This window comes from Dipodomys merriami, unplaced genomic scaffold (assembly GCF_024711535.1).
Source record: "Dipodomys merriami isolate MVZ:Mamm:240054 unplaced genomic scaffold, mDipMer1.0.p SCAF_349, whole genome shotgun sequence".
In the NCBI taxonomy this organism is placed as follows: Eukaryota; Metazoa; Chordata; class Mammalia; order Rodentia; family Heteromyidae; genus Dipodomys; species Dipodomys merriami.
This window is the reverse complement of record NW_027205037.1, coordinates 366,563-375,423: the sequence shown is the minus strand read 5'-3', so window position 1 is coordinate 375,423 and position 8,861 is coordinate 366,563.

The window sequence follows — 8,861 nt, the reverse complement described above, 5'->3', positions numbered from 1 at the left end:
CCTTCAAGGCCATCAAATAGAGCTTTTTCACTTTCTACACACTGAAGATGGAAGGAAAATAATTTCCATGCTCTCAATATTATGCTATCCATCATGAATGTCCATCACATATCACTTCAACAGTCTAAATTTAAAGTTATGCTCTCCATTATATTCACATATTTTAAGTGAATATCGAGGACAATTTACCTAGTATTGGAAGTTTAGGGACGATTTTCAATTTCTGATGAAAGAAACAGGAGTCTGTTTTAATTATGCAGAATCCACTATGTAGTGAGTGCTGTAGTCTTCTAAATTTTCAATAAATTCCGAGTTACTTTTTATTTATAATTGAAAAAGTTTTATTTCAATATTTGAAATGCTGTCCCAATTATTTTAAAACTTTCACATTAAGTTACAATGAAATCCCCCCCCCCCACATTTCCCCTACTAGTTCAGGTTCAGTGTCCTTTGGCTTTATTGTTTCAGGGGATGAGGATAAACAGATGAGGGTAAATAGAAAGATGATCATTGCTCAGATATCCCCTTCCTCTTCTGTTTCTGCTATTATTTTTTTTTAATTTTTAATTGTGAAAATACTGTACAGAGGGTTTACAATTACATGGGCAAGATAATGAGTACATTTCTTATCAAGCATTGTAGCCTCCTTCTTTGTTTCCCCTTCCCATCCCTTCCCAGCCTCCCTGTTTCTGCTATCCTTGTAGAAAGGAAGACTGGAACAGGGAATAAGAGTAATACTTGGGTAAGGGAGCATTTCTGGCATATCAATGATTGTTTCTCAGTATCACTTAAACTGCTTACTCTTGCCTTGTTTGTAACAGTAACCTAACTGTGGCTTCCTTCCTACAGGAGTAAGCACACTAACAGGTTTTACATGTAAATTTGTATTTTATATCTCAGCTTAGTACTACCAAAAATAGAAAGCTTTGGTTACATAAATGCAAAGGCACTGATTGTTCAACAATACCTTGGTGAGGAATAGACAATTATACTCAGCTCCCCCCTCCTCTTTTATCCTTCCTTCCCCTCCCATCCCATCACTTCCCTCCCTTGCCTTCTTCTTTCTTTATGTCTCTCTCCTCCATATTCATTTCTATCTTCTCTGTTTTTTTCTTCCAGTAGCAAGTGATTTCGTTTATCTGGCAATATATACGTAATTGAACAAATATGTTTTCTCCTCTTTTTGTGAATATTTATTATTAAGAAGTGAGTTCTAGCAGAGCACTAGTGGCTTAAATCTCCATACTAGGTGGGTTCAAATTTGGCAATTGTAACTCAAAGCTATTCCAAGTAGATAAACCTAAGAGATTCTTTTATCCACTAGTGGTAAAAGGAAGAAGTGAAAGTGTGTTTCAGGAGGTATAGAGTAAGCATTGAGAATTAAAGCCCAGATTGTTAGGTTTTTAAAGAGTGGTTGAGTAAGAACCACACAAACACAAGGTATTCAGGAAAGGGGTAAGTTTATTCATCATTCCCGCTGGCACCAGGACATGTTGGACCTCCATGTGGCTGAGAAAGTCCTGGGAAAGACCTGGAAAAGACCTGAGAAAGAGAGCATCTAGGGCTGGGCTAGGCCTTATCTAGGGTATGGGTGGAGAAAGGAGTGGCCACATCACTTTCAGATATGACCTCAGCAGATGCAGATGTGATATTTTCCAGGAGTGCCAGTTGCCTAGGTGACGCAGGTACTGGGAGGAGACTTTGCTTGGAGGAGGGTGGAATCTGCTCTCTATCCAGAAGCAGACCTTATATTCCAGCCTTTTAATAATCATGAAATAGGGTGTGGATCCTCTCTGGCTAATTCCTGCTGACGAGGTGTGTCGAAATTAGGGGTAAAGGGCTGGAATTTGGTCCCATCCCAGAGAAGGCAGTGAGCTGCACCTGTCCCTTGGTGAGTGTGAGTCCTTTGTTAAAGTCTGGCAGAGGCAAGTCTCTTGGATGAAGTCTAGAGAAAGTCTCATGAGGCATTGAGGGGCTGGAAGAAATTATTAGAGAGCAAATAAATGGAACGTGGAAGGACTTGGGGCTGAAAAATGTTGGTAGAAATGTCCCTATCTGGTGATTAGGTAGAGGAGGATTCAGGTAACAAAGGCAAGAATGTGAATTCCCATAAAGTTAAAAGGTAAACAGGTATGAACATTAAATGGTAGGCTTCTTACTTATATTCATCCTGGCTCTGGTTAATTTTGAAAGGGCAGGCACAAAATGGCTGATATGACATCATCTCCTCTTACTCCTCTCCCTAGTCCCTTGTTCCCCAGACTGGCTGAGTCTAGGTGCTCGTTTCTGGGATGACTTGTCTCAGTGAGTATTCATCGAGATTTGAACTCAAGGCCTGGGCACTGTGCCTGATCACTTCTGCTCAAGGCTAGTGCTCTACCATTTTGAGTTACAGTACCACTTCCAGGGTTTGGCTGGTTAGAGTTAAGAATCTTCAGCCATACTTCCAGCATGGCTCTTTGCAGGTTAGTTGGGAGATGGAGTCTTAGGGATTTTTTTAGCCCCAGTTTGCTTTGAATTGCAATCTTTGTCACGAAAACTCTTTATTATTTCCAATTAAATAACATGGAGATCAAATAGAATAAGTAGAGTTTACCTGGTCCTTACCAAGAATTGACCAAATAATATCCTGCAATGACAAAACTCGTTAGATGTGAGAATCTTAGCACAGATATACCCAATATTTTAGAATCATGTAGTCAGTACTAGAATACATAACACAAAACCAAAAAGGCAAAACTCAAAATCTAAAATTTTTTACATTAATATTTAGACATCTTTGCTAACAAAGCACATCAGATATTTGGGCCTCAGTTACCAGGGTCTGAGAAAAGAGCAACTTGATAGCAAGTTACAATAGAATAGATGGATGGAGGAGTAGTAAACTTGGTGGAAAGGTGTGGGTCAGATAGGAACAAACCCTGAACCCACCATGTGGCCAAGATGGCAAACTCACGATGGTGAATTTCTGAAAAAATGCAAAGAAAGCCTGAACAAATAGATGAAGCCTAGATTGGCTAAGCTTTGATAGGGACGCTAGAGGAGGTCCTCGGGACCCAACTCTCATTACACACTTCAGGGCACAATCCAAAAAGTTGTAGAAAAGAAAGGGAGAGATACACGAAGTTGGACATGATTAGCAGAGAGCAAAGAGATCCTGAAAGTGAACAGACTTCTGACCGTTTACCATTGCAGAGGCAAAAATTGTCTAAATCTGAGAAGAGACTAAAAAATAAGTGCTCTGGCTATCCAGGGAGTGCAGGAGGCATTTCAGAGGGGTTTCAAGGCACTGGAGTTACACACAGTTCCCCATTAATGGTGTAGGAGAGAAAAGTAATCAGTGAGTGAAGGTGGGCTTATCGGATGGAAGTGGCCCCACAACTTACCACTGAGCCCTCTAGGGGGAAGTGGCAAAGCAACCAGAGTCAAGTGCCCTCAGCTCCAGACGTGACTGGGCTTTCAGTTAAAGGCCTAGCAGGTTCTTCGGCATGGAACCACATTTGGAGGGAGACTGAGCGACAGAGAACCCTTAGAGAGTATTTCACTCACCAAAAGGTACAAGCATGGAGGTGGATGCAGAGGCCAGCAAGGAATTGATTCACTTTGTCCACAGTAGACAGACCAGTTTCCAAAAGCCCTTCCGAACTGTAGTATTCCTCAGAGCAAAAAAGGGAAAAACAAGCAAAAGAAAGAAAAAAAAGGAGAGGAATCCCACCTCCTATCATGATTTTAAGCCTTTCCAGGGTTCAAATGGCACCATTTATGTTATGTTTTTAAAAAGATGTTGCTGAGTAAGAACCACACCACAAATGTGGTATTAAGGTAAAGAGTAGGTTTATTCATCAATCCCACTGGCACCAGGCCATGTTGGTCGGCTGGGAAAGGCCTGGGAAAGACTTAGGAAAACCCTGGGAAAGAGCACGTCTGGGCATGGGCTAGGCCTTGTCTAGGGGATGGGTGAAGATAGGTGTGGCCACATCAAATTCAGATGTGACCTCAGCAGATGCAGATGTGACATCTTCCAGGTGTGCCAGTTGCCTAGGGAACAAAGTTATTGGGCGGAGACTTTACTGCAAGTAGGATAGAATCTGCTCTCCATCCACGAGCAGACCTTACACAGGTAGTGCGCAAGGCCGGGAGTTCAAACCCGAGTACCAGCACAACATAAAAAAATGAGTCCTTTATCTTTGAAAAGGGATATTTCTCCAAAAATTCATACCCAGGAAAATTTTCAAGGTCAAAGACTGTTTGAAAGGCTCTTTCACATCTTAAACTGATTTCTCTATTTGTTTCACATTATGGAAAATAGGAATCACACTACACATTAAAAAGTATGCACATTGTTGAACATTTTTAATGTTCAACAAAATGTAAAAATTGTTTGTATTTTTAATGTAAAGGAAGCATGTGAAAGGAATTCACCTCATTGGGTGAATTAGGTTTGACTCACTGACAGACTTTTGCAAGTAAATGAGGGTCTGTTTACATGTAAAGAAATCTACACAGATGGATTTCTAGGAGGGAGAACAAGCTAGCTGCTGTCCAGGTTTGAATCAAAGTAAGTTTATTCCTATGAAATGACAAAAAGTAGCATATCTCATAGAATTATATGCAAACAGCAATTTCAAAAGGTTTAAAAGACTCATGTCTATGTTGTGAACAACCAAGTTTTCACAAACAAAAAAGAGTTTCCTGAGCCAAAAAAATATGTTATAGCAAAAGAAACTATGTTAAATATAGTTAATGGCTGAGGGACAGGTGTAAAAGAGTTCTGTAATAACAACTATACTATAAATTTTTCATCAAGTCCCTAACAAGAATCTCCAAGATAAGCCTTGCTTAATCTGTCACAGAGGACTGGGTTTATGCAATTGTCAGTTTTGTTTAGGGTCCAACATCTTCTATGGTAGCTTTGTTTGCAAAACCCTCATACCACATGCAGTGTCTGGAAAAACGTGCTGTCTTGCTAGGCACCTAAGGGATTTTTGTGCCACTGTGAATATTTGTCGTTTTACTTCTTGTAATTATACCTGTCAATGTGAAGTCCTTTCGTGACAAGAATAATAGCTTCTGGAAGTGGTACCGTGGCTCAAGTGGTAGAGCACTAGCCTTGAGCTGTGGAGCTGAGGGACAGCGCCCAGGCCCAGAGTTCAAGCCCCACGAATGACAGACACACACACACACACACACACACACACACACACACTCACACACACACACACACACACACACACACACACACACACACATACACATACATATTTACCACTTTAACTCATGTTAGGTTCCTGACATTGGATATCACACAATGATCTAATAATCAAACTTTCCTCCCCAGACATAAAATACATTCATACTTCCACACAAACAACAACACCAGATCCTTCAAAATAATGAGAATAATGAGCCATCTACTCCGTGATTTCATTCATTCATGATGATGCATTTTTCATATCATAATTAAAAATCTTTTTGAGTCTCTCTGATTAGTAGACAAAAATATGTTATCATATAATAGAAACTTTAGGTAAAATTACTTTCCCCTAGTTAAACTTTAATATATCATATCAAAGACTTCTCTTTCCTTCTTGCAGAGTCTGTTTCTGGCATTTTGCCCTAATGTCTAATATTAAATTACAAAGGATATGCCATATTCCTTAATTCATTTTTCCTAAAGGTTATGCTATAGAGTTGAATCTGATTTGTTTACTGATTCTAAATTAACTTTACTCAACAACTTGTATTATTGTTTATATTGCTCCTAAACCATTTGAAATGTGAAAAAGAACTGGATATTCACCTTAGCAATGATTGTGAATGGCAGCAATGTTTGTGGGGAGATGAAGGACTTGACTTATCTGGAGTGCCTAAAAGATGGCAATGCTATTTAAAGGGCTGATCGTTTAGTAATCTTTTAAAGTGTGGTCTTCTTATTTCATCTAAGAAGATGAAAGTATGCTTTTCATCACATTCTGGCCTGTAAAACACTGGAATCATTTCCTTTGTACATCATATACCCTGCTGCTTCTGTAGTGAAACCCACAAACAACTGCACAGCTGTGTTAGCTGCTCTAGATTTTGAAATTTTCTTCCAGCAGCCCTCCCTAGTGATTCAAGCCCAGACTCATGAGATAGTCATATAATCCACAGTTATAAAGCACCACAATATAAAAGACCACGTGCAAAACGAGGTTCATTTTTTTCTTTGTTATTTCCTTTTTTTTATTGATTGTCTTTTAAGGAGCATGGGGCTGTTTATTTTTCATTATTGTTGGTATGACTTAAATAAATTTACCAGATTTTTGAAATAAAATACATATAAAAAGGCATATTTAGTCACAAAATAAAAGTAAACATTTGAGTGATTCTTTTCATTCTACTCCTGTTCACAGTTATTTTAAAATAACTTTGAGATGAGACAAGCATATGTGTAAATTGCCATGCATCAAGCACACAGGACTCTCTAATCTTTGGGCTTTGATTTCTATATCAACTCCACCTAGAAAAGAAAATTATCACTTGCTTCATGTCTTAAGTAATCTACTTAAAACAAGTTTAATTTTATCAATACATCTCATAATCTATGGAATTGATGCATTGCATAAGTATTTGATTTCTTATTTCCACTACATTAATATTACACTTATTGAAGTTTTTTGCACATGAAATAATGACATTCTTGAGGATAAAACATTCCTGTTTTTCATTTTGGTTGCCGAAATGGAACTATTAGAATTTTTGAAAATATAACTTTAAATCAAAACCTTCAAATTTCATAGGACTTCAATTGTGTTACTTACATCTTTAATGTTAGAATATAAAGCATTATTAAATAGAAAGCAAAATTACGTTATCACTCCTCAATTTCTGAATTGATTTTATAATAAAAATAATTATATTTATATAATATATATACTGAAACAAAGTATGTGATATGGAAACAAAAAACTCCTTTTTGGTTTTGTGTTCATTGTTATTGTTTATAGTTTGTGATGATTCTATAGGCTTTACCTCATGCCTGGTATATTCATTGTATGTCTTCAGGAAGGTAGGGGTGAGCACAGAGCTTTAGGGAAAAATTGCAGCAGTGGAGTTCATTGAACATTGATAAAAGTGAACTATTTAACACACGGGTAGGGACAGGAAGGTAGTACTGGGAACAAGTGAGGGAACTGAAGACATTTTATAAAAAGAAATGTACTCATTACCTGACTCATGTAATTTTAATCCCTCTATAAATCACCTTAATAATACCAGACTAAATTTATTTAAAGGCCAAGAAAATGTTGTTTCTTAGAATCCTAATAGTTTGCTTTGTTCACTGGTTTGGGCTGGTTGAGTCTATCTCTGAAAACAGATACATTGACATTCATTGGGAGAAGTTGTGAGCTCATTGGGAGAAGTTGTCAGCTACTAGATGATAAGTCAATTATGATTGTCTGTATGGTTTTTGAGACTCTGATTCATTTATTTCTTTATTCTAATTTGTATTATTTCTGTCTACTGGTTTTTGTTTTGGCTTGTTCCTGTTTTTCAAGTTCCTAGTGCTGATTCAACATTCTTCTGATTTGTTGATGTACACACTCAAAGATATAAATTTTCCTTGAGTATTGCCAGTGCTGTTGTATCCCAGAGGAGGTAGCATTTTGTCTGTTTCACTTCCACTGAATTTTATAAACGTTGGAACTTCCCTCCATATCTCATCAGTAACTCACTGATGATTTAGCAATGTGTTATTCAGTCTCTGTGTTTCAGAATTTTCTGTGATGCCTTTTGATGTCGAGATCTCATTTGGTCCCATCATGGGCTGACAGAGTACAAGGAGTAATTTCCTTTTTTTTGAATTTTCACAGATTTTCCTTGTGATCTAAGATATGATCTATTTTGGAGAACGTTCTGTGGGCTGCTGAAAGGAATATATATTGTGACACTGCTAGATGAAATATTCTGTAGATATCTGTTAGGTATGGTTTGCCAATACAGTTATTTAGCACTGAAGTTTTTTTGCTAAGTTTTTACCTGGCTGGCCTGTCCAGAGGTAAGAATGATGTGTTCCAGCAACCAACAATGTGTTTGGAGGTATACATGTTTTTAGGGTAAGTAGTATTTGTCTGATAAATTTGGGAGCTCTAGGATTCATGGCATTGATATTTAGAATTGTTATATCCTCCTAATGGATAGTTTTCTTTACCAATATGTAATGTCTTCCTTTGTCTCTTTTTACCTTCATACCATTTTAATTTAAAGCCTATTTTATCTATTATTAGTATAGCTACTCTGGCCTGTTTATGAGGTCCATTTTTAATTTTTAAAGATGATGTACCGAAGGGTTACAATTACATAAGTCAGATAATGAGCACATTTCTTTTTGAAGTGTCACCTCTTCCTTAATGTTCTCCCAGCTTTTCCCTTTCAACCTCCTTCCCCTATAAGTTGTATAGTTCATTTTTAATGTAGTGTCTATTGAGTAGCACTGCTGCATTTGTTCACCCTTTGTCCCACCATTTCTGCTCCCCCTTGCCCTTTGAAATCTTACATATAAGACCAAAGGTGCAGAAAGAAAAACCAGCGTCAGAAGAAAGGAGGAAAACGCAAACCAATAAAAAAATCTTTCATTATCATTTATTGGAGATCATTTTGATGAACATTATTTTATATGATAATATTCATGTAACTATTGAGCTTTTGTGATCCTCTACAAAGGGCATCCTTCTTTGATCTCACTGTATACATGTATAAAATCCCATATAATTTATCATGTGCAAGTGTAATGTTTTCTCTTTTACCATCCAAGTGTGTTTACTTGTAGAATTAGAGGCACATTCTAATAAAACAAGTGAGGGAAATCAGGCAACCTATAT